Source organism: Patella vulgata, chromosome 7 (assembly GCF_932274485.2).
Source record: "Patella vulgata chromosome 7, xgPatVulg1.2, whole genome shotgun sequence".
NCBI lineage: Eukaryota > Metazoa > Mollusca > Gastropoda > Patellidae > Patella > Patella vulgata.
This window is the reverse complement of record NC_065885.2, coordinates 56938798-56964498: the sequence shown is the minus strand read 5'-3', so window position 1 is coordinate 56964498 and position 25701 is coordinate 56938798. Positions and strand designations below refer to the sequence as shown.

Below are 25701 nucleotides of genomic sequence, written 5' to 3'. Positions count from 1 at the left end.
GATAGGGTTAGACGAACCTTCGTCTTGTAAATTAACATGGTTAGAAATTATGACAGTGTATTGCATTCAATCACCTGAGAGATGCCAATGTTCAATACCAGTAAAATTATATCTTTTTGCGGACAAAAGAATATATTAGCGCCGTAAAGTCTGGAGTTCTCCATGGCGTTATGGAACAACTTTAATGATAAATTTCCTGTTTGAAGTCTAAGAAAGCATCAACCTAATGTTAACAGACATCCATAAATGGCAAGAGTTCAGATTAATTTTATATAATTGAAAAAAATCTTATTGAAGCTAAAGATAAGATTTAATGCTTCAACTCGTATAAATATTTCATAATCAATACTTGCACATCATAAATATCAGCTAAGAGATTTTACCTATTACAGATGTTAAGTTTTTATTTAATCTGCCAGGGGGAATATCAACTGGTATGTATGCGGTCGATAGAACTGAATGTAGAAAATCCTTGAGTGACATTTAGCGGTTGAGAGAAAGAGAGAGAGCGAGAGAGAGAGGGGGGGAGAAATTGGGTTTAACTTCGATTCGACACAAACTAGGTCAGTTCTGGACTAGCATATGGTTTAATTTTATTTCAATAATTCGCTTGCGCGTAGGGGTCTTTAACAGTGTGTGTGGGTGGGGGACGTTACTTCTTGTCACGTACAAGCGGGGAATCGAAACCAGTCCCAGAGTGCAACCATATTATCGTTTAACGCAGATATGGCGGACAATATTTGATCCACCTAATATTGTTTCTGGTCTTATAATGTGAATAAATGTCTAAATTATAACTTAACTTTCGCATAATGCCTCTGTTAGGATTCATTTGCTAATTATGGCGAACGACTTAATTGGATAGAGGCGCATAATAGGATGGGTTTGGTTTTACTACAAATATTATCACCTTTTTTGATATATTTCAGTATAAAATATAGCTTGTTCCAATGTAGTATTACATGATAGCTTACCTAAGTTCTGAATATAATTGTAGAAGAAAATGATACCCAGATGTTATGCAGAGTAGGCCGTACTGCCGCTGTCCGGGCAAAATTTCCAGCAAAGCACACTGTAAGGCGTATGCCCGTCTTCATTAGCCCAGTTGGGAGCAGAACAGTAGGACGTTAAACCCCATTTCATTTCATTTCAGTTAAGTTAAAAATTATAAAGTTTTAATTATAAAATTCCTGTATTTAGGTGTAGCGCACTTGGTTGTATTTTATATACAGGTACCCTTGAGTGTAAACTATTTAAATGTATAATATTAAACTATTTAAATGTATAATATTAACTATTTAAATGTATAATATTAAACTATTGAAAAGTATAATATTAAACATATTTGAATGTAACACTGATCTGAACGTAGTGTATCAGTATATGAGAAGTTACTCTATTAGACTGGCAACTACCTTTTTATGTTTATAGATATATTATGCAAGAGCTAAATCTTCCTATTTCAAATCTGTCTGACTTCAGATGTTATATAAATTATTAATGAGGCATTTATTCACATGACAAGCCCATATTCGCCTTTCTATACCATCGAATCGCCGTGATATTGAATAGATTAGAACATCCTCACCATTTAATAATTTTTTAAATTAATAGCCGAGGCTTTGTTTATTAACGTTACAAATATAACTTGACAATCGAGACTGTCTTGTCAAAACTTCAAACTTTCATAACATCACTCAGAATAAGGTAATGTGAATGAAATTTTCAAAATATTCATATGAAGGGTCCAGGGGAAGAACGATCTAAGTCACATTTTTGTCTTTTCGCATAAAAGGCAAAACAGACTTTTGGACGAGAATGCTTGACGCGAACAGAACAACGAGTGGGTTTAAGTACAACTTCAAAATGATGTTTAATACGAATCATAATTACCAGTACAACAAATGACTTCCACTTTTCAGCCAAATTAAGGTCAAATAAAGGGTACGATGAACGTATTTGTCCAGGAGGCCATTTCAGAAGGGCCTTGGTTCGATGTGACTCCGATCGTTTTTACCTGAAATTGATTGTTCAACAGAAAGCTTATACAATTTGCTACCAGATGGCGCCATTAATTGGGGTTCATTGAAAAAGTGACTTGGATCGTTCTTCCCCGGGGCTCTTCATATATTTTGTAACTAGTATAGCAAGAACGGTCAGCTATTTATCTAAATCATACATAATGCATCTTTAACTGTGTATTACACAAGTCGATTTTGTTAACAATAGCAGCTGTAATACAACGGACTAGAATCTTTCTATTTATTATCGTCAACTCCAGTTGTTAAAATGACAAGTTGTTTTGCTGCTGAGTGAACGTCATTAGAAAGAATAAAATGGATCGAGTTGTAAGCCATTTTTTAAAGAGTATATTTCGATCAATGATTTTTGTCTTAAAGTGGAGGTAGTTGTAGTCAAAAATTATATTTCATACAAAAATACAACATAATATTGTCTTTGGCACCCCATCTTTCAATTTAGTTTTAAGTGGTAACAGGTGTTCTAAAACTCATAAATTGCCTTGTGCGCAGAACCCGACAATATTGGTAACCATTTTAAGTGATAGTTGTGGCGTGGGTTTAATAAGTGAGCCACGGTGAATAAGTTAGTAAGATGCTAGCTCGCAAGTATGGAGGTCGCCGGTTCGGTACCGGGTTTGGCGGAGAAAGTTCCTCGGGATTTTACGGCATAGTTGCCCCTTGTCAGTGGTGCAAGATGAAGGGCTTGAAAAGGACAGCAGTCTGGTCGTTCTAATGGTACGGAAAACCGAGGTCTAGTAGCGCCGATGTCCGGGCAAAATTTTCCACATAGCACACTGTATGCCCGTCTTCATTAGCACAGTCGGAGCAGGACAGTAGGACGTTAAACCCCTTTTCATTTCATTTACACCGATGTTGTCATATCGCTATTACCCATGTGACTTTCCTGTCAAGTTTAAGAAGTACAAGCAGCATGATGAACATTAATATCAGGCCTCAGTTAATAAACGTGCAGCATTAATGTTAGTTGTTTAATTGTAATGGGCTTTGAATTTTGTGTGAGTCAGATGTGTTAATTTTACTAAGTTATAAATCCGTGTCTTGCTTGACTAAATAGAAATATATAAATGTATTTTTCTGTGATATCAACATAAATATGCCCATGCTTCCGCCACAGCCATGGGTATAAAAAAATCCGATTACCCGGTAATCCGCTTTTTGGTTGAAAACAGATTGATTGGTCTGGAGATAAAATTTTCAAGAATAATATGTTATAATGTAATATGTCTTTTTGTATGGTACGTTAAACTCTATCATGGTATGAGACGTAAAGTATACGGATATTGGACATTGATTTTATCAGCCTGATTTAATTAAAAAATTCTCAAATTACCCAACAATATTGATCTAACGATCGTTTAGTATATCATAATCTCGGTCACCCAGAACCTCCTCAACGTACGGAGGGTCTGGGACCGTCGTTAATATTTGATGAAAAGTTTCATTGCGCATGCGTAACCGGGAGTTTTTTTTAAAGACTTTGTATGGTACGTTAAACTCTATCATGGTATATGAGACGTAAAGTATACGGGTATTGGACATTGATTTTATCAGCCTGATTTAATTTAAAAATTCTCATATTACCCAACAATATTGATCTAACGATCGTTTAGTTTGGCTTATAGTATATCATAATCTCCGTCACCCAGAACCTCCTCAACGTAACCGGGAGTTTTTTTTTAATGTGGTTGATTATCCAGTATCTTTGGCATTCTTAAATTAATTTCATGGGCGTCAACATCTTGTTTTAGGACTAGTTACCACACTTAGACTTTTTTTATGGGGATACTCGATTGAAAGTTCCGGAAGTAAATTCTCTCAATTCCAAAAATAGTGTCAATCGAGTGAAAAAGAGAATTTCCGAGTACAACGCATGTGCCGACTGCATACAAAATATCTCAACTAATCATGACAACTGAAACATATTTGTTACTTAAAATACGTCACGACTCTACCCACACCACCTCAGCTGTTGGGACTGGCAGAACTCTGACATGGCTGAATTCCGTATCACTTGATTGCAATTCTGTCAATTCGGGACGTTCCGGACTGACAATCAAGCACGCCCATTGATAATGTAAAAGATCGGATAATCTAACAAATGACCTATTATTCTCAAATGTTGACACCGCATCCAGACTAATATTCGTAGAATATTTTTATGGATGACAGAGATTAAGGATATCATAGGCATATTCAAATTTCTTGATACCATTAACTAGACAAAAAGGTTTACAGTCAATAACACAGTTTACGTTGAATTAAACATTGTTTATCTTCGAAGCTCTAATATTTCCAATATTACTGATTTGATAATTCCTTGGGTTTACTTAGGAGAGATTAGCGTCTCGTTCAATAGCCGCAATGAAAACAATCAACTTCGATTGTTTGATTGAATTGAAATGAAATGAAATGGGGTTTAACGTCCTACTGTTCTGCTCCGATCTGGACTCATGAAGACGGGCATACGCCATACAGTGTGCTATGAGGGAAATTTTGCAAGGGATCTTTTACTTCCATCCGACCGACTAGACAGCTGTCCTTGTCAGGCCCTCTCGGTTAATGCAGGGATCCAACACCCGACCTCCAGGCTAGCGAGCCAGCGTCTTACCCACTTAGCCACCGTGACTCCTTGATTGCTTTGATCTGAATGGTTAACTTGGCTAATACTAATCCCAGTAGGGAGTTGCCCATATTACTAAGCATAGTTTATAGGGAAAATATGGCCGTATATGTGAGGGTGGGTGAAACGTCATACTGAGGTAGTCGTTGGGTGGGATTTCACTGCATGGATAACAAATTTCTTTAATGTTTTGTCGTTGGAAGCTCGTTGTTTCCAGTATTACTGATGTGATAATATTTTTTATCACTGAAGCTCATCGTTTCCAATATTACTGATGTGACAATATTTGTTTTGTCATTGGAGCTAATCGTTTCCAACAGTTGATGTGATAGAATTTTTTGTCGTTGAAGCTCATTGTTTCCAATATTATTACTGAAGTGTCAACGAGGCTGTTTGTTCTTCGTATCACCGATACGATTGAAGCTCGCTTTTTCAATACTACTTTGATAATAATGGATAACAAATATCTTTATATTTATAATCCCCATTTTTGATCCAATATTTCTGCACCAGCCGGTATAATGAAGATTAGCATATATTTAAAACTTGTCCAAGATGATCCGTCTAGCAGTACAGATGCCTCATCATAATTGTTCGTGGTCCTAACGTATTTAACAATTTGCAGGATGTAAGAAGATGGAAGAAGTCAATATTGTTCCCAATCAGTGTTTATTTAATTGATCTAAACACGTACAACACTGGTTATAATCAAACAGTGATCATTGAAAAGTCTCTAGAGACGAGCAAGTTTAAGGCAAATAGGACACAATTAAATGGATCACAAATACCTTATTAAATAAAAATAATATAATGCAATTTAATGGATCACAAATATTTTATTAAATAAAAATAATATATTACTTTTCACACGCTGATCGGAATAGTAAGTCGTTATATTTCGATTAAAACGATCAGTAGTTTCACGATTCAGTGCATCTACATCCGTTATGCCAATTGCATCAGTTCATGGACATATAATTCTAGTGATCATTAGTAACTAAAATCCTCCAAAGTATAGCCTGCAGTCCTATTTTTCCGTAAATGAAATATAATACCATCGGCCTTGACGGGCGATCAAAATTAATGATCAAAATTAATGACTCTAGAGCCTGGTTTACTGTGTTCTGACCAGATCATGGCTTACTTTGTTTTGTTACAGGAACTTTGCGTATTTTCTGATACAAGTGCCTAGTTACGTGGTATACAGACGCAGTCTATTCATATATATATCACAGCCCTTTATTTAGAAACGATCTCTTAGCATCAAACCAGCCATTTTGGCAAACATGTTAAAGAGTTGATACATGCAGATATTATCAAATTTAATTGTCGATTTAATGTCTGACCTTTCTGGATTTGTCCAATCAGAACACTAAATCCAATCACCATTACATGTATTGATGAGCTATTATATGTCGAACCCTAGGACCTATTAAATGTCATTAAGGATTCGGTGAATCCCACAGCCTAGCGCACGCCAAAGGCTGAAGCAACGGGCAAGTTATAGGCAACCAGCGATGCTGTCGAAATCGTGGCGATGTGTATGCGCGTACAAGCAATCTTCAGACGACGGTTCAGGGATTGACATTGCTCAGCATGTGACTTGTCAAAATGGGGGCGTTCACGAATGAAAATCTAGTTACGGTCTTTGTAAGATCATACGATATTTTAACTTGCTCTGTTTCGTCAAACATAATTTGCACCGCGAGAATTTGCTAGCTGTTGCATAGACATAGACACGAATTAATTAATGTACGATTTCAGAGCAACGAACAATTTTTTCTCGCCGAAGATCAAACTCATTTGATATTTAGCAACTCGTCACTGGCGATAAATATCTATATCCGTTGCCGCAGTGACGCGCATGCGGGTAATATTCTTTTCTAGAAATTAAACATCACTAAGTAACTGGTTGGTTAGTTCCATGTGGTCGACCCCTTAACAATTATCCTAATCCTATTATCTGAGGTTGTGATTTATTTTTTTTATTCCAGTACGGTTCGAGCCATGTTCTAATGAACAATTTTCATGCAATATCTATGAACAAGATATGTAATTGAATCCTGTTAGTAATCGATGTTAACATGCATTATAACTTTAATTGCTATGGTGACAGGTCAGCCTCTATCCTGGTGATTTATTTATTTACAACAGATTTGAGAGTTTTTAGGACTCTAATTGAATATTATCGATTGAAATAGACCGGATAGGGCTTACACATTACATGCTTGATATTAATCAGAAATTCTATTCTCTCTCCAGAACTCGAATGCGTTAGTTCTTCTTGAACTGATGTTAAATTGACTAAGTCTCTAACTCAATATCATCCAAAGTCTTCAACATTGAAAACGTGAATTATTTGTCAATTTAAATCAACATTGATGTTGTGACCTTACAGGGAAAAGATGGGCTCCTGATATCCAATATTTAAGACAAAATAAACATTTTACCATTGGTATACGAATCGTGTACCATAATGCGTTTCAGTGCCATTTGTAACAAGAGTCTCGAAGAACGAGGTTAGATATATTCCACAAGTAATGTTAAACGATGACACCATATTGTTATCTGGAGAGCATGCGCAATAAATACCATCGAGGTAGACTGGAATAACCAGATGCTAGAGATTGCCATTCAATTGAGACTTCTAGAGTATCTTGCCGAATATAACTGATTTGAAATTAGAGTAAAAACAGGAACGATTGAATGTGAATCAGTTTATATACATTCATATTACATTATCAGATGCGTTGCCACCCATTTGTGTCAATTTCTAGGTCCTAAATATTAGCGATTTAGCTCCTTTAAAGGATAACGATAATACATAAGCGATTGAGTAGGTTACACAGATTCCAAATAAAATATTAGAATAAAGATATATGCTTTGTTTGACCAGAAACATCAATAATTAGCCCATACCGGATGTAACGCTGCGATACGACGTCAGTTTTGAAGACATGAAATCGTGACAGTAAACCCAACCCGGACGACCTTGAACTTTAGCAGAGGGTACAGAACTGTCAAATTCCGAATATCTATGGTCACGATAACAGGAGAACGAGTGAAACCGGAGGAAACTACGATCAGTGCACGAAGGCCCTTCAGGTAGACGAACACTCCCTGGGGGAAAATTACAAACAATCCTTATTCAGTTACATCTACTTTTGATGGATTTTTGTACTCCTAGAAAATTAAAGACGCCATCGAGTAAATACTTAATCCAGTGATTCTCAACCTTAGTGTTCCACGAAAATTTGAACGACACACTAAGAAAATGCGAAAAACCATGTGATCCCAATTGAGTATTCACTGGTGTCTACTCGCAAGTTCATAGGTGTGTTTTTCTTTATTTAGTTTGAGCCATTCTACGTGCCCTATAACTAGTCTGTGTCTACAGTTGTAGGCCGTCTATGACTTTCCATGTTGTTTCATGTGTTCCATGGTGTGCCGCTGGCAAAAGAAAGGTTGAGAACCAATTGCTTAATCTTACGTTGATAGCAGAAGAGTAGAACGTTAAACCCCCATTTCATTTCATTTCGTTTGTCACAAAGATCACAGCTTTATTCACTTTCTTTATTTTGAATTGGTCATGCTGTATTGATGATCAGTTAGATCGTGCCGTTTGTACACCCAGCGGTTTGTGATTAATTCAAACATTATACTGCTTGTCGAAAGCCAAAACAGCAATTAGCGCAAATGGCGATCGCCAACGTGATCAAATATGCTGCTACTACAATTAATTAGGGATAAACGTCCCTAATGTGTTGTCGCACTCCCAGAAACAATCCACTGGTGGTAATAACAAGATTTATATTCCACGAGTACGAAGACAAGCAGTTAACACTTCGTGACATATTATACTGATTTTGATAATATCTTAAGACCTTCTCTGGTTTAAGGTTAATTGAGAATAAATGCCATGTTGAATATTCTGTGAACTGATCGTATATCTAATTAAACAGATTTGTATGGTATGATTAACGATGGTGACCTCTAGTCGATATGACCATAGGGTGATCTCGATCAATCGGCTTGTTTCCTTACGTCGTTGGGGGGTTGGGTGGTCTAGTTGTTTAACGCGTGCGCGTGAAATCATAAGATATGTCATTGAGTCAAGTGGCATGGTTTCGATTTTCCGCTTGTGTTTGTACGTGAGAATGAGTAGAGTCGCCTGTATAACCTCGTGGGTTTTCTCCGGTTTCTCCCCACTGCTAAAGACCCCTACGTGCAAGGGAATCATTGAAATAAAATTGAACCATATGTTAGCCCCGAAATGACCTAGTTTGTGTCGAGTGGATGTTAAGCCCACTCCACCCCACACCCTCTTCCCCCCCCCCCTTCTCTCTCTCTCTCTTTGAGTAGTTTGGTCTATCTGAAATGACATTGTGATATATTTAGCGATGCTGACATATACATTGTAATTGACTAAACATGAAAGTACGTAAGTATAATCAATCGATCTGTTTCCATACATTGTTTATCTGATTATTTCTGGTTGATCTCAAATGGTGACAGATTGGAGCACTTAAAGGAATTTACGCAGCGTTTGCGAGTGATTACATCCATGATTCCAGTAATTACACATTGTGTCCTGATTTCTTCTGGAATATTTCCAAAATCGAAATATTGAATTTCGCTCAGTCAATGCACGTAGATTAATTTGTTCCGCGTTCGTAACAGACTAAGATTTTAATGCCAGCAGTTACATTTCAACCCACTTGAAAAATAACGTCTGGTAGATATCGTCTAATATTAGAACCCGCGTGACATAGGGTCGTCTTCTAAACGGTTGAGTCGCAGACACGGAAGGACGTGAGCGTAATTTTAACTTTTAATGAAGAAAATGTCCATTTAAAGGGACTATTCCGACTTGAACAGAGTTTCAAAAATAAAAGTCTGAGTACGCATGAAATTTAAGCGCCAAAATATAGAGGTATGATGTATTTTACCTTGTCTCAAACTTTCAGCTTAAAATATTGGGTCGTTTGGACGTGAGCGTCAAAACTGCTTATCCGGACACGTAACGCTTTTAAGATTTCGGGTCAATATTTTTCGTTGGGTGACCTGATAAACGATTACCGTTCTCTTAGAGGTCTATACAATGAATGAACCATGTGCTGTACTTGATAACGAAAGGTAAATTTAACCTACACGTTATTTTTTATAAAATTAAAGTCTGGTTTTATCCAGATACCGATAGGGGCTATAAATTTTAACAGTGTTTTTTTTTCCTCCAAATTTGGCAGGAAACAGCTATAAGATCAAGAACCCTAGCGATATTCAGGGTTCCGTGATGTTTTGTTCCAGAATTACATCTCCTTGGCTAAAAAAAACGTGTATGCGACAGAGGCTATAGCTTTTAATGGATGTGATATTATGAGAGGACGAACCCTATTGACACTCTGCATTCCGCAACCTTCTGTTCCGGAGTTATGCCCCCATTAAACGCAATATGGGGTAATGGCGGTCGAGTTCGACTTTCGTGAAAATCGAACGGAAACCGTCCGACAAATTGCCGCTTCTTGTACGTAAATAGTGCGAAAGTATGGAATATCAAGGTTGTGGACCTTCTAGAAGTCACAATTATTATCCAATTTTGATGAAACTTAAAATATATTATTATATCCAAAAGATTGTAGTTCTTTCACTTTATCTGATTCTGAAAACGCCGTGGTTATTGTTAGTCATCATACTGATTGTAAATGGATGACCAGAAGGCCTTTTTACTTAAACATTTCTTTAGATTAATGGAGTCACCAATCAGTTCATCTGAATGAACATAACAATCTAGATTGTGTTCGGTAGAGCGATAATAGCAAAGACATTAATATATTATAATTTGTATTGATAGAGACGTAGAAACATTGCAATTCAACATTATTTATGGTTAAGATTACATACTAGATCCCAGTCTTGATGTAATTCGATGTAATTTCATCTATCACGCAATGGACCGACATTTTTCCTTTTTACACAGCCATCTTCAATTGTTGAAATTACAAATTTTTTGCCGTCGAGCGAACTTCATTAGTGAAAAATAAAAGAGGATGCGTTTTTTGCCCTTTCTATAAAAATGTCTTTTGATCAATGATTTTGTCTTAAAGTGGAGATACCAGTAGTCAAAATTATATTTGGTCCAAAAATACAACCGAATATTATCTTTGTGACATATCCCACCTCCTCTTCCAAACAATATGGAGTGAGAGTACATTGTCCTGTCTACTGTACTCGGCCGTTGTCGAGGGTCGTGGTAATCACGCAGTCAGGGCATGGGTCGGGAAGAACCTTCGAAATTCTCAAGCTCGGTCTCCACTTGTCAGGGGTGGCGCCTGCATGGCTGAGGAGGACAGTGTGTCTATACTTTCGGATAGGAAGGACCAAACCTCCATTTGTATCGAAAGTTTGACCTCGACAAAGGAAACAAGGTAGAACGGTGAACTTCCACCCAAACCAACGTGAAGAGGTATCAGGTGTTCTAGAAAGAGCAAGCAAAAGATTGTCACGTACAGAACTTTGCAGCTTTTATTTGTCTATATAAAATAAATGAAAGAAAGGGGGCTTCTTGGGGGTATTTTGGCGCTTGTAGATGATTGGTTTAGTAATTGAAGACCGTCTACTTGCAGAAGTATTACGATCATGAGAGTTTAACCTTCTAAGATTACAGTACGTTTGATAGGTAGCAATTAAACTGAATAAAACTGATTGTAGCCAAATTGAATTGACCTAACAATTTCGTCTCGTGTTCTATTAAAGCGATAATAGCATTTTATAGGTCAGGGCTAGTTGATAAAATCTGATTTGACTAATGTAGTCATAACCGAAATAAAACTCCATTCTGAAAACACTGCAAAGAAACGATAAATCAGATTATAACTTTTTGAGTTAAGTCACTATACATATTTTTAGAATGTATGTGATTTGACTATACAGGTATATACAAAGATGTTCACAATGCTAAACTATGCCAATTCTCTAATGCTTTATACCTTGATGCCAATTCCAGCATATAAGACATTTCCAGTCACAATCTTCAAAGATTTCTTCTACTGCCACTGGAGTGGCTTGCTAACACAAAACCGGTGATTAGAAAGGTTTTGACCGATTTACGGCTTCGCTGTCTGTCTAGTATTAGATTACTTGACTTATATCAAACCTACTTAAAAAAAAGTATTTTGAGAGAGTAGGAAAAAAAACAATTAATCAACATTGTTCCTAAATCTCATTTGTATCAAGTATTTTTTATATGTATTTGTTCAGCCTTTTCCGAGGTGGAGTGATTTACTACATAGTGCTAGCGACTTTGTGTAAATTTGTGTCCTGTAGAAAGAGACAATTATCGTGATATCGGGTTTGGAATTTTAAACATACATTATGCAAGAGCTAAATCTTTCTATTGTAGTACTTTCTTTAGGCCTGAAATGTTATCTAAATTATTAATAAGACATTAATTAACTTATCAAAACCATAATAAACTATCGATATAAACGCTAGCCTGTGATATTTATTGGATAATGGTCCGATTTGCTGCTTAACTTTCATTCCTGATTTAATCATAAAATGGATAATCGAGACTATGTTTTTTATCCTACCGAATTTAGTAATGATAATCTAAACTTTAATCTAATTTAATATCACGGGGGTAAATTAAATGTAATGGCGAACATAGTAAAACATATAAATTCAAACTACAATATTAAAGAAATAAAAATTGGCATTTTAATTATTTACTATAAATTATGTATAAGGCGTTACATGCGTTGAAATACGCATATTAGCACAAGCATCACTAGTTAGAATGGCGTCGTGAATTCCTTTGAACAGAAAAACAGGTACACTGGTTTAATACGTATACGCCATATTTCTTATAGTTATGATGTTAAAGAAATCTGAATATTCCTGTATATATAAAGAAAAACAGGTACGCTGGTTTAATACGTATAAGCCATATTTTTTATAGTTATGATGTTAAAGAAATCTGAATATATATAAAGAATCGTTAAAATCGATATTGCTAGGTAATGAGATGTTTTGATTCAGATCAAGTGGGTAAAATCAATTCTTTCCATTTTATATCCCATGATTGAGGGTAATGTATCAAACAAAGTCATGATATAATGACAGCTTATATATTTCTTTAACATCAATATAACTTGCTATTAAAAAATCTGGCCTAAATCTGGTTTGATTTAGAAAGGTTATATAAAGCTATATAGTCCTTTATACTTGGTGGTGAAGTGATCAATTCATCAATCTTTCGGGCGCCTCGTTAATAATTGGAGTAAAATCAGCCGTTCAAGTGACATAAACAAATTTTACTTACTAACTAGTGAATTAATGAGGATCCTACAACTTTTCTATATCCGTGGTGGAGTCAGTAATTCATAAATTTTCAACACATCTCATTTATAAAAGTTGAAGTACAATATAAAAAAAAAATCCTTTAGTTCTGTTTATCAGCAGTTCGATTATAAACCATCAATCCTACTTGCCCCTTTTTAAATAATTCAATTGACCCATGTGTATTTCATATATATGTTACCCATTCTCCACACAAGTCTCGCTACCAAGCGTGTGAACTGTAAGGAAGACAACTCTGTTTGGGCGATTGTATGTTACACAGTATTAATTATTTGATTGAGTACCCTATACATTGAACGCCCTCCCCTGTCACTGGCGAACGTCCTCTCCTGTCACTGTCATACTCACTCAAATAATAATTAATAAATACTGGGTAACATCACAATCACATATGACTCAACTAATTACCCACAATTTAAGCAATGGCCTACACGATTGTTTAGCTTGAACTATGCTACTTTTACTTTATAAAGCTTTTGATTATTTAAACAGGTGCTACTTAAGGGGTGGTCTTCGTTCAATGGCTGACTAAACCTATGTTGTCTTTAGATTGCATGTGTGAAAGCATCGTAATAATATGCCATGTCAATACGTCTTAATAACCCCGTTTACATTACAAATTTTAAGCGTGCCAGGAACGGTACCAGGCACGGCATGGTTATTTTTTTTTTGTAGTGTAAACGGGTCAAACGTAAGCGTGCCGTATTGAGTACCGTGCCAATCTGGCACACAGAAATGAGGTGATCTCGGCACGGTACCAGGCACGGTATGGTTAAATTTTCGTAGTGTAAACGCTATCCGATCTGACCACGGTATCAGTACAGAGTACTGCGCATGCGTGAAACGAACCTTGACCTTTTTCCCGCAAACTTTGACAGTTCTGTCATCAGTTCTGTCAAAATGGGTGTTCAAACTAAATCAACCATCATAATTGTTTTCATTGGGGTAATTTGCATTGGGACTGAAATTAACTTTTCTATGAAGAGTTCCACATTTGGAGTGCTTGGTACGGTTCCGAGACCGGTTATTTTAGAGTTATGTAAACGGGTCAATTTCTTGAAATTTATCGCGACCTGGCACCGTGCCCTGGGCCCTTATTCACGAAAACTTAAACGAAGATACAATCGAATTTTTTAGAAATACTGCAATTCGATTGGCTCACCAGTAAAATCAATTTGCATATATCCAATTTGCATATTGGTCAGCCAATCGAATTGCAGTATTTCTTAAAATTTCGATTGTATCTTAGTTTAAGTTTTCGTTATAAGGGCCCAGAACGGCCCGCTTATCGCGGCCAAGTTTAAACAGGGCTATAGCCCAAGCTTGACAACCTTTAAACCAAATTTCTACTGAGAAAAGACAGGCTAGGGACAGAGAAGGCGTTTTGAAATTCAGTTGTTGAATAAAGTTTTTTAAATTCATCCATGGTGTAGATTACCATACCACACGTTCGTTAACTCCCAGAAACCCACTAATCAAGTTTCACTACGTCTTCAACCAGGGTATAGTGGAATGAAACGAAATGGGAATACTGAGGATACAGAGGATGATCTACAACAAGCTCTTTGTTTTCGGCGAGCTTTGACAAGTTGCGGTCATTAACTGTGACAAGCAACAATAAGAGGAGAAAAGAACACAAGCGAAGATTAAATTTCTAAAGTGCTTGCAAAATAACGCGTCTACAAGATGAAGAAGTAGAGAACACGAGTAGTGATTAAACCTCGTACAATTCTAGCATCATGGGATAAAATTGTATGACCCGTAAATCGACAATTAAAATGACAATTAATAAACTAACAAGTAATAACAAATCTGCCTCAAAATTTAAATATAGTCTAATTTGGACACGTACGTACGGTGTATTTGTATGATCAAATTACTGAAAATCTCTCTAAAAATAAAAATCCAACCATGCAGAGTTTGTCGTTTATTTGCAGTGATTTCAAAACGACACCCAGTTGTGTTACAGAACATGGATTGCTTTTCGGTAATGACCACATTAGTCAAATCATGTTAAATAGAAAATGTTTTTATAACAGCTAGCCCTGGCCTATAAAATGGTAATGTCTCTTTAATGGAACACGAGACGATATTATCAGGTCAATTCAATTTAGTTACAATCAGCTTTATTCAGTTCAGTGGCTATCTATCCAACTCTAATCTGTGAAAATCTGACAATTAATTATCTATAGGGATTTCGTCATCTGAAAATCTATTTGGAAATAAGGCTAAACTCGCGTGAAATGTGATCGTAATTCTCCAGCAAGTAAGCAGTCGGCAGTTATTAAACCAATTTTCTGCAAATGCCAAAATACCCCAAAGAAGTCTCCTTTCGTTCATTTGCTTTGTAATATACACATATAAAAACTACGATGTTAGACTATAGCTATCTCCACTTTAAAACAAAATTATTGATCAAAATATATACATTCTTATAGAAATAACAAAAATCTCATCCTCTTTCAATCCTTTTTAATCGTACAATGGCTTTTGTTGAACCGGAAGTGATTTCAAACTCATCACATGTTTTTTATATGCATTTATAAGTAGTTTTTTCACAATCGAAGGAACCCGTTTAAAATTTACGACGGTTCATAGATTAAGTTATAGACCATAGAAATCAGACAATTCAGCATGTACTGATCTCAGCTACAAGACTCTTAGCCAAATCTCGTAAACTCGAGCAGGTACATATTATCTTCTTTTAAGACTAAATTGTCGAGAAAGTTGGTTTCCTCTTGTCAGTGGTGCAGGACGGAGGGCCTGACAAGGACAGCTGTCTAGTCGTTCGGATGGTCCCGTGTATACATTGACATGCACTTAAAAGATCCCTTGGCAGTTGGAATTCGATATAAAAGTAGGTCACAGTGCCGCTGCCCGGGCAAAATTTTCCTCATAGTACCCTGTATGGCGAATGCCCGTCTTTATTATCCCAGCTGATAACAAACAGTAGGACGTTAAACCCCATTTAATTTCATTTTTAAGATTTATTTATTGGCTTATGAATCTTTCTCCTTACAAAGGATTAAATGGGAAAAAAAGTTTCATTTCTTGCAGTCCATTAATAATACAGTATGTGTTTGTATAGTATCGACAAATTATCAGTAGAATTATATTATTAATCTGTAATATAATCCGAAGATTATATACGTCTCACCAATTATCTGGCCAAGCACGCCAATGATTAGGTTGCATTTGTGTTTATTTAATCGATTCAAACACTAACACCACAGGCTAATGTTTCAAATTTTTTAATCAAACTCTGAGAGCAAAATCCCTAGCGATTTTCTATTGTGGGGGACAATAATCAATCATATCTTCTAATATAAGACTGTTATCGTGCAGATCGAATAGCGAACAAACTTAAAAAATCATAACTGTTGAGTTAGTTCGTGAGGCTTGACGTCCGCTTTCACTGAGGGAGATATCGCAGACAAACTTTCAGGAGCCAGTCTATTAAAAATTTGGCTGATGCCTTCGACCATGCGCCAACCAGAATCAGACAATGCGTTCGGAATATTAGTAACGCTGCAAAGTACTGGAAAACGCGAGTACGTTTTTTCGTAGTTATCTCCGACCACAACAATTGTTAAAAACAACTCACCCACGTGAATATGTAAAGTTTTAGTAAAAACTACAATTTTCTATGTCTGACAGGTGTTTTCAAAACCTCGTTAACATTCATTATCTGAGAAAGATGCAACGTCGCGTCTTTGTTAAGAGAGTGTGACTATCTGTGCCCTGGGGATAGTCCCGTTGTAAGATGGGAAAACAAGATTTTAGGGAATGCATACGAAATACGCATGATAAGCGCTTTGCTCGGAAAATTTTATTACTTCGGCTTTAAAGTGTGTTATGTTTTAGGGTGGGTGTTACTCATTGTCTGACATTTCTAATATTACACGTATATCAACGTTATTTATAGCTGTATGTTAATCCATTAACACATGTTCTTTGATTATCAACACACTAAAGGGCAGCTGCACAAAAATACATAGACAAAGACAACAGTACATGGGAAATTAACACAGAATGATAAACTCATACTTTTTTTAGTCAAGACAACTCACCACGAGACGGCCTGTCTCTTTAAAGGTAAAGGCTGTCAGTTGTTCCGCAAATACCCAGCGCGATAATATCAGTATATAACGCGACAAGATACAATAATAAAAGACAAAATGTGCGTAAAGATATTTTTAAGACAAAAAGGTAAAAGCGCTGTCCCAAAATGACCGAAATATTATATTGACGAGACGTTTAACCCCATTCCAATCCGTTCCATTCCATTGAAATCAGTAGCTGTCTGGTCGTTCGGATGGTATGACAAACCGAGGACCCGTGTATACATTGACGTGCACGTAAAAGATCCCTTGGCAATTGGAAATCGATATATAAGTAGGCCATAGTGCCGCTGCCCGGGTAAAATTTCCCTCATAGCACACTGTATGGCGTATGCCCGTCTACATTAGCCGAGTAGGATCAGAACAGTAGGACGTTAAACCCCATTTCATTTCCTGTGAAATCACTGACATCGTAGGAAAATATCACCTATAAACTGTTTTGGTGATCATATCCAAACGGCTCTTTATTTTAATCTGCAAGTGGCAGACAAGGCAATTAATATGCTATTATCTCACCACAATAATTTGGCGTTTTATTTACATACTTAAACGATCCCTCCGGAGACACGGCGAAACCACGAACTTCTCGTTTGAACAGTGTATGAAGAGTAAGTTCGCGTGATATGGCGCTGTTACATGTAACATTTGTCATATCAAAGCATCAAGATTATTTGCAGTAGATAAATTGTAGGATCCAGAGAGTATTAATTTGCGTGATCAAATGAAATATAATTGAGATGTAAGACAATATTGCTTTCACCAAGACATTAAAAATCTTTAATTTCACGTTACATGATATCCTTTTAATAGAGTATTATCACCATAAATTCAATCTATGAACATAATGTGAGTGGTATATAGTAATGGAATTGTGTTGTCAAGTTGCTTTCAGGTTAAAAAAAAAGGTTTTTCAATCTAAAGATAATAGCAATTGTTTAGCTATAGGAAACAACATTAATTTTTTTTAATGTCATTCTTTTCTGTTCCATCCGGGCTAATGAAGACGGACATATGCCATGAAGTGTGCTATGCTATGCGGGAAACTTTACCCAGGCAGCAGCGCTACGGTCTACTCTTTATTTCGCTTTCCAGCTGTCGATTCTTGTATGTGCATGCCAATGTGCCTCGGGTTTTCGTTCCATCCGTACGACCTGAACCACTGACAGCGGAGAACTACGCCGGGCAATCCTGATGAACTTTCTCAGCCAACACCGGGAAAGCACGCGGGACCTCCAGGTTAGCAAACAAGCACTAACCTCACTGAGCTATCGCAGCTCCTTAACTTGTAGGGCCAGACTGCTATTCTGTATAATGGTTCACTCGCCCATTTTAATGTGACTCAGAGTTATTAACCTTGATTCACAAAACTTGTGAACACTCTAAATTCATTAAATATATTTATTATTAAATATATTTCTAGAAAATATGAACATTCATTTTTGTACGCCAACTTTTTATGTGCGCATCATGTTCGCCTCTAACCTCCTGACAATATGATCGCAGGTCATTTTATTTTCAAAATGCTTGCGATAGTGAGGCTAGTCTTAAGGAAAAACCCATCGTAGAGCTACCGCCGCTGTCATGGAGACACTGGTTTGGCTTTATTTAGATTTATTTTTTTTCAAACCCCTCTAGATTGTTTGTCTAATCATAAATGGAAACTCCATCGAAATTGAGACTATTCCTTCAGTTTTGTGCAGAGTTAATGTCCCTGACACCGAAACATCGTTGAATGTGAACATTTTTCAGAATTGTTGGTCTACTAGTAAACGAGAACCATATCGTAACCCATCAATTATATGCGTGTTATTGACCTATAAAGTATTAAAACACCCCCAAACCTGCTGTTGGTTAGCATGTGTGCGTAGTAAGGCAACATTATGTTAAGAACTATAAATATATATATGGCTAGTCTTTCAGACGCTTGAGCTAACGGGTGGGTACTGATACTATAGAAATAGACTTTTCCAGTTTATCCTGAAAATGTTTAGCTAATTCCACGCATTGGCCCACTTTTTGTCTATTATTCAACTACATGCGATAGTATGTGGTAGTATTTAATTAGTATTGGGCAGAATTGGGTGAATCGTCCTATCCAAAAATGTTATCACATGGATGACACTAGAGTCATCAAAGAATGGTTGTTCAGTAAAACTGTTCATATATGTGTGTTATGTTTTCACTGATAGATAAAATGCATTATAAATATGATACTGTCTACTTTCAGTTCTTTGAAGCTAACCCGGAAGTGAGACACATGTTTGTGTCATTACGAGGTGTTTCATTTAAGAATGGTTGTCCAGTGAAAAAATTCATATATCCATTATAGACATAATACTGTCTACTTTCATTTAAGAATGTTTGCCCAGTGAAATTTTTCATATATACATTATAAACATGATACTGTCTACTTTCAGGTTCTTTGAAGCTAACCCGGAAGTAAAACATATGTTTGTGTCATTCCGAAGTGTACCTATTGCGGATTTGCGACAAAGTTCGTTGCTAAGAGCCCATGCTTTACGTGTTATGAGTATGGTAGAGAAATGTGTTACCAGATTAGACGAATTAGATAAAATAGAAGAAACCATGAAAAATCTGGGTCAAAGACATTTAAAATACGATGCCGTTCCAGAAAATATCGATGTACGTAAAAATTTCAATATATCATAGAGAAATCTATTCAGCATTTGCTGTCTAGTCCTTCGGATGGGACGAAAATCGCGGTGTGCATGTAGAAGATACATTGGCAGTTGGAATTCGATATAGGAGTAGGCCGTAGCGGCGCTGTCCGGGCAAAATTTCTCTCATAGCACACATTAGCTCAATCGGAGCAGAACAGTAGGGCCTTAAAACCCATTTCTTATAATTTATTCAGCATTCGTTTTAAACGAGCAAAGTAACTAAGCGGGGGAGTTTTCAGGGATAATTGGGGCATCTTTTGGGTGTTTCCGGTTTATTAATATTACAATGTCCATACATCTTTATCTTTGAGAATGCAAATAAAAACAACACAGAGCGTCTTTGCTTGCAGAACATGAACTGCTGTTCGGCGTGGTGGATATCTTCGCAGTTTCAATTGTAAACTCAGGGCATGTGACTTGCTAAATAAATCTTGGTTTACTCAACCGACTGAGCTCAAATATAATTTGAAATTCCTTGGAATTTAAGTTAATAAACTGCACAAATTAGATTTCCACAGATTATAATTTAGTTTCCAATTGCAAATATTTGATCCTCTGCGCTTGAAAGAATTTACAATTAGCGCACTCAGCGAATCGTTGGTATGAACAAATAACCTATGATGCTATGCTAGAATATCCCACCATCCCTACAGGCAACAAGTGAAGTCCGGGATGAATAAGTCTTTGGGCGAATCTCTGCGTAATACAGAGAATTCCATTTATGCCTAGGCGTATATCGGCGCGACCGAAATCCCGATAAGGTTGTGGGGATATATTGGGGTCGGGTCGGGTCGGGTCGGGTCGGGGGGGGGGGGGGGGTTATAAATAACAGATGCTATGCTAGCATATCCCATCTGATGTAATGATAATAAGGAGATTTTTATGTTCTCTTTTTATTTTAGTTAATGGGTCCGCATTTCGTCCAAGCCATCAGAAAATGTATGGAAGCTGACTGGAACAAGGAAACGGAGGAGGCGTGGTTTCAATTATTCAAATTGATGACGTATTATATGAAAGAGGGATGGAAGTGACGTGTATCATTCGTCATATTGGCCGACTGTCGAGACGTCTGATTGATTGACAAGAATGTGACAAGTGTGCTACTGACGTTTGATCATCGAAAACAATAGAATAATATTCCATTCCATTTAATTCGACAGGGACTTTATATAAAACAATCACCATCCTGTCTATCAATATGTGCCTGCTAGTGAGAGCTTTTTTGTGGAAACTAGAGGGAGCTTATTAAATTCAGAATCTTTTAATGAAAATGTATATAACTCGAATCATATAGGCTATACTCGACTGAGCTTTCCAATAACGCCTCATACACATCACATGACAGTTGTACCCACACACTACCTCGGTTATTGAGACTGATATAACTACGCCAAGGCTGAATTCCATGCCAGTCATATAACTACGCCAAGGCTGAATTCCATGCCAGTCATATAACTACGCCAAGGCTGAATTCCATGCCAGTCATATAACTACGCCAAGGCTGAATTCCATGCCGGTCGATTGTAATTACGTCATATCGGAACGTTCCGGAAAATAAACAAGGTTACATTTCGCATTTAACAATAACAATACATTAGGTTACGATATTAATCTAGGTGGAAACGGACATTTACCCCAGGGACTATTATTTTCGATTTAATTGCCTTAAATGGAGTGTTAAAATTAATCTTGTAATAGCCCTATTGGGATACATTTAATGAACCAAGGGACCCAATATTAATGCGTGAAAGATATTACGGTTAAGTTGAACAATGTAGGAATGAATGACTGAATAGAATGGTGCTTAACGTGCAAGTGTTCTCTTCCAACCTGGATAATTAAGACGGGCATACTCCATGGCAGTGTGGGTTGTGGGAAATTTTACCCTGACAGCAATTACGTACACGCCACTGTGTCTATTTAAAAGAACTTATTTGATTGAGTGTTTCATTATATAAAAGAACAATAGAAAAAAATGGTGGTCGTGAAATTCTTAATTTAATTGAGAACTGGTGTTACAGAAGGAGTAAAGAAATGTCTGATTGGACGTTCCGGGATTGAATTCCCTCAATTTAGCGAATAGCGACAATCAGTTGATACAAATTATTTCAACCAATCACAACAGCCGAAACATATTTAAAATTACATCACGATTCTACTCACACACAATCTGATTAAAACACCGATCCTATTTCGTTTCGTTTTTTATAGTACAAAATTTCGTTTTACTTGTCTTAACCACACTAGGATCTGGAAGAGGTGTGATATAACCCACTTTCTGATTGATGTGAGGGATTAGCCAATGAAACGGTCTATTACGGCGAGTTCTTGGCGTGCTGTGCACGGAAATGTGGGTAAACCACTAGAAACGTCAACGTGGTTTGATTAATCAATGTCTTACGTCATGGGGTCAAAAGTCGCTCGTATGAACCCCGAAGCGACCTTCCACTACAACCGGTAAGATCTTCATGTAGTAGAGGCCATCGAAAGTATAAAAAAACGGAATATAGATCTGTATTTTAATCAGATTGACTGACACATATTGAAAGAACTGTGACGGGTCTGAATTCCGTGTAATTCCACCGTACTGTCCATTCGGACCGTTTCAGATTAACAATCGTGTATCCCTTTAGCAGATACGGGATTCGATTCGATTCTATGAAAACTATTTTACATTATTATAAAATGTGACTTAGAATCATTATCGATTGTCACATTGTTGTTGTATAGCGTGCAATAATGTCTGTGTGGGATTAAAAACTTTAGATCAGAAAAGATTGAGCAGTCGACAATGAAGATATAAAGGAGTTATTGTATTTGATGCCGGAAATAAATGAGACGGGGTGATTTATCTAGATTTAAAAGTTTCCGCTGTATCTGAAAAAAATTCCTGTCGATTTCAAGATTCACTAATGAACATTTCAGTGTTATAAAAACATCCGTTTAAACGGAAACTGACTCAAATATATCCACTTGAAAACTTGAGTGCCGTTAATTCTGTTCATTCAGTAGTCTGCATCCGCTTCCAGAGCATTTCACCAAATGTTTTAGTTATAAGTTAAACCTAGACAAAATAACCATATCGAAATGGATTCAAACAACTAAAGATACATTATGTAAGATTTAGATCAAGAGCTGGCCGTTCTTGCTATAATATATATATAGGTCAAAAACAGATAATGTAAAATGAATATGTTAAAAATTTCATTCAAATTACTATATTCTGAAACATGTTCCGTCTTCATTAGCCCAGTCGGAGCAGAACAGTAGGACGTTTAACCCCATTTCATTTCATTTCTAAAACAAGTTATCACTATTTGTAGTTTTGACAAGATGTGTGCATTGCTTGTATATTATCGTAACCACGGAACTGGTATATTCGAGACTTAGCTTCAATTTTTAAATTAAATCATTAAATGGCTGAATCGTTCTAATCTAGTTAAGATCTAGCATCCGATGGCATCGACAGTTGATTATGGTCTTGTTCTGTTAAACGGAAAGGCCTCAAGAAAGACCTGTATTTTTGAATTAAATCATTAAATCGCCGAGACTTCTAGTTAAAATCTCGAGCATCTGATGGCATCGAGAGTTAAATATGGTCTTGTTAGGTTAATAAACATCTGATTAATGTGATTAATTTATCTTTAACACAACTTTAGTTTATGCCCAGTATGGTATAAATAACATCGAATACGTCCAAGTACAAATACATTTTTCGAGTTTACACAGGATTGAATTCGAACGCTTGACTCACCACATAACGTGGTGTAACCTACGGCAAATTTCTTCAGCTTACAAAAGACACCGAAATACTAGAATCTCTGCATTACGCTATGCGGTAATCTTATTATGCTGAGTTTCGTTCATGCTGAAAGGGTAGTCAGTGGCGTCTTCAATGTCTCCCAAATCCTAACAAATATTTTGTTTTTAATGATATCATTTTGGCAATTGCATTCAGCTTGATTGGGAAACTGTTAACGTTATGAACAAGGGTAAAGGGAGAGAACTATCAGTGTTGTTTCCTGGAATCCAGTCGATCTGACAGTCGATTTTTGTTCAACTTTCGATGGCCACTTTATGGCAGGTTAACTTTTCAGATTCCACTGAAGTGAAGAAAACAAAATGAAATTTGAATATTAAAAAAAACGAAACGTAATAGAGTCTACGATTTAAGCAGATTGGGAATTCGACATAAAATTATAATGAATCAAAACCTGCGTGAGGCATAAGTATTACCTTATGGAATGTAGGCAATCAGTTCTTAATGGGGCAGTTGGTTTTTTTGGGGTTTTTTTTTTAAGGTGTGGGCCTCTGATGATTGCGGAAATAGAAAACAGTGTACGACGCATGCGTGTTATTCATGATCAGGAAATTGCTTACTTCCCGGGAAAACATTGTCCCGTGTCTTACATGATTAATCCATTGCAATGGGGGAAAATATTCGCGCGTGGGCTGTTAATAATAGCAGACTAGCCATGGTTAACAAGCTATTTCCAGTACCACAAAGTCTTAATTAAACATCAGTTCTTTGCTTTGCTAGTCCAATCGACATTCAAAATAGGGTGTGTGGGGTGATCGATTGGTTTGCCATTGACCCAAGTGGCGTTGTTTTGACGCCAAGCTTGTAAATAGCCCTACGCACAAGCGAATTATTGAAATTAAATGTATATGTTACTCCTTGTGAGGTGTGGGGAGTGTTGAGATTACTTTAAATTCCCATCTCACTTGTATCTAGCCATAAAAATTACCAAACATTTAGTAATAAGTACGACCATACTGTGAAGCAGGATTTCGGAGTACTGTAATTGGCGGAACCTTGGGCCTTTTTATTGAGCGTCGTCACAAGATTGCGAGTGTGGATGCAGTTCCTGGTTCAAATCTATATATGAACCTGCCAGCAGCAATATGTAATATAATAAACATATGATGTTTGGATGATATACATGCAGAAGAATAACATTAATTATATCACACACATACAATGTGACACAATCCATGTCCACGGGATATCTAAAAATGTAGATGAGATTTTTAAAATGTCGATTATCCCATAGATAGGTTTTCCTCCCGATAAAGATGTGAGAACCAGTACATTCGTCGAAATTTTGCCAAAAATAAGCATCCAAGTAATTTATGTTCAATATGCATGTCCGTTTCTACAATACCGCCTAACAACATATTTCAGCTTTATAACAGTATCTAACTTAAACCAATTAACGGCAGTTCTTAATGAAAAATGTTGGTGTCCACCACTTTAACATATGATGAGACTGGTTAAACACATTCCAAATATAATTTTAGCATAGCAATCTTTGCTATGATTGATGATTCCGGGAGTGAAACAATCATAGGAAACTATGTGTTATTGCCGACGGAAGTGCAGTGGACACCAACATTATCCTTTATCTGAATCTTTAATTTAAAGACATTATTTGTTATAGTACTATCTGGTGTATATGAATCTTGAAGAAAGCGCGAATACCATGATTGTACTATTTACGCTTTTCTTCTTTAATTTTGTATGTAGATATTTTTAGTTGTAACCAGGTTTTAGAGCATATTGAGCTCAAAATGGCCTTATAATGTTTATTGTAATAGAAGTGCATGTAATAAATAAAGCAAACATCTTTGTATAAAACGAATAATAAAGGCAAACATAAAAAAACAACATTTTTTTAATTTCTGTGTACTTTTAATTTGAATGAAAGGGAGACAATCGGCGAAATAGAGATAAATGGGATTGGTTTTAGACGGATTCGATATTTCACATTTGCATGGATTTATTTAAATCATAAAGGGCTGTATATAGTGTATCCGAAAGGCTTTGTAATACCCACGATGATCAAAGTGAGAGAACTTTGATAATCTTAGAATGGATA

The 25701-nt window shown here is 36.5% G+C and overlaps 1 long non-coding RNA gene across 1 annotated transcript in view; it reads left to right on the top strand.

The window, feature by feature from the left end:
* Positions 1 to 25464, top strand: part of LOC126827740 (uncharacterized) — a 63472-nt gene extending 38008 nt beyond the window's left edge. Inside the window, exons 2-3 of the long non-coding RNA XR_007682857.2 lie at positions 19559 to 19784; positions 20725 to 25464. This is a non-coding gene — a long non-coding RNA (uncharacterized LOC126827740). The remainder of the gene's footprint in view (positions 1 to 19558; positions 19785 to 20724) is intronic.
* Positions 25465 to 25701: the final 237 nt, after the last annotated feature.